Raw genomic sequence first — 1,754 nt, 5'->3', positions numbered from 1 at the left:
TTTTTAACTTTACCTGTTATTCATTTTGGGTCCAAACTATGTGGGGTCCGGTCTGGCCCTTATTTTCGGTATATTTCTGCATTTTTATCTTTTCCACCAAATTCACACAAGCACACATGATTTGCTATAGGTAATTCATCAATAATTTTTATTTCAATCAAAGCTTGAATCAAACGTCATTTAATCATGAGACACTCAAAACCCAAACCACATGTCAATAGACTTCCGAATTAAACTCAAATTCACTCACCTTGGGTTATGTTTGCGGATTGTGGGTAGTGGATAGTGGATAGTGGTTGGATGATGGGTAGGAACTTCCTAGAGCTCTTCTGGGTCTGTAGAAGTCAAACTGAGTATTAAAATTTTTGGCTTCGCACGGTCGTCCCAAACTCTTTTTTTTTCCTTTATTTTAACTTTAAATTTGTTCAAATTAGGTTTCGATCTATCCGAATTACCAATTCAAGTTATCTCATATCTTTGTATTTGCCTTCAACTATGGTTTGACCCAAACTACGTTCAGTTTTATTTCAATACTATTTATTTGGCTCCAAGTATTACTTGGACCGATAAATTCAGATCGAATTTTCTTTTACATCATCATCATCATCATCATCATCATCATCATCATCATCATCATCATCATCATCATCATCATCATCATCATCATCATCATCATCATCATCATCATCATTTTTTCGTTATTTTTTCCTTGTTTCTTTTTCTTTTCGTTTTTTTATTAGTATTATTATTTTATTATTTACTTTATGATGATGATTATAATAACTTTTATTAGTATTATTATTTATGATTTATTATTAGGATAATTATAATTATTAATATTATTATTTTGAGATTATTATTATTAGTTATGGTTATTATGATTATTCTTATATATATATATATTTGTTTTTTTTCTATTTCTTATAATTTGATTCGGTCCGGACCAAATTTAGTTCGATCCAATCTAAATCTAGTGATTTTAGAATAATACTCAAATATATCAAAATTCAACGGATTAAAATCTAAAATTCGTAAAAATTCGTTCAATAATATAAATCAAACTTTAATTTACTACAAACATATTGAAATCCCAAGAACCAATGAAAATTGAATTTTCGAATTGAACTTGATTCACTCACCAGTAATTTTCTCTTTTTTTTTTTCCGCTTCCTTGATAACCGTAGGTAATTCAGGTGATAATTTCCTTGTTTAATTCAATCGGGACCAAAACCAAAAAGAGGTTCAGAAAGCTAATTAATGGTTGGATGAAATTGATGTGAGTTACATGGAAAGTAGAATTTATCAGGAGATGGAGAAGAAGAAATCTTACCTCAAACCAAAACACACAGAAGGTTGTATTCTTCTAAGGATTAGAGAAGACGTCTGCTGGAGGAGCTTCGTCTGGAACCAAAGTTACGTGAGAGAGAGAGTAAAAGAAATGAAGAGGAATAAAAAGGAAGGAGTGGGGGAGAGAGTGGGGCTAGTTAGGGGTGTAAAATGGGCGGGTCGGGCCGGGTTCGGACCGGGTTCAATTCGAATTTTTCGGGCCGGGCCGGCCCGCCCATTTATTTTTCGGGTCTAGGATCGATGGTCCGGAGTCCGGTCCTACAGGACTTCGGCGGGTTCGGGTCGGGGTTCGGGCTTTTTATTAAATAAATTTTTTTTTGCGATAATAATAATAATAATAATAATAATAATAATAATATGAAACATTTAACAAAAATATTTTTAAAACCGATAACAACAAAGTTATT

The 1,754-nt window shown here is 32.4% G+C and overlaps 1 long non-coding RNA gene across 1 annotated transcript; it reads right to left on the bottom strand.

Annotated features, from left to right (window-relative positions):
- Positions 1–275: 275 nt before the first annotated feature.
- Positions 276–1,421, bottom strand: LOC104815185. Its single transcript, XR_772048.1, has 3 exons — positions 1,331–1,421; positions 1,140–1,204; positions 276–335 (listed from the first exon to the last, which is right to left on the bottom strand). It is a non-coding gene; the product is annotated as an uncharacterized LOC104815185 (long non-coding RNA).
- Positions 1,422–1,754: the final 333 nt, after the last annotated feature.

The sequence above is a fragment of the Tarenaya hassleriana genome, unplaced genomic scaffold (assembly GCF_000463585.1).
Source record: "Tarenaya hassleriana unplaced genomic scaffold, ASM46358v1 Cleome224, whole genome shotgun sequence".
Taxonomy (NCBI): Eukaryota; Viridiplantae; Streptophyta; class Magnoliopsida; order Brassicales; family Cleomaceae; genus Tarenaya; species Tarenaya hassleriana.
Note: the sequence above shows the minus strand (reverse complement) of the source record. Positions and strands in the feature narration are given on the sequence as shown.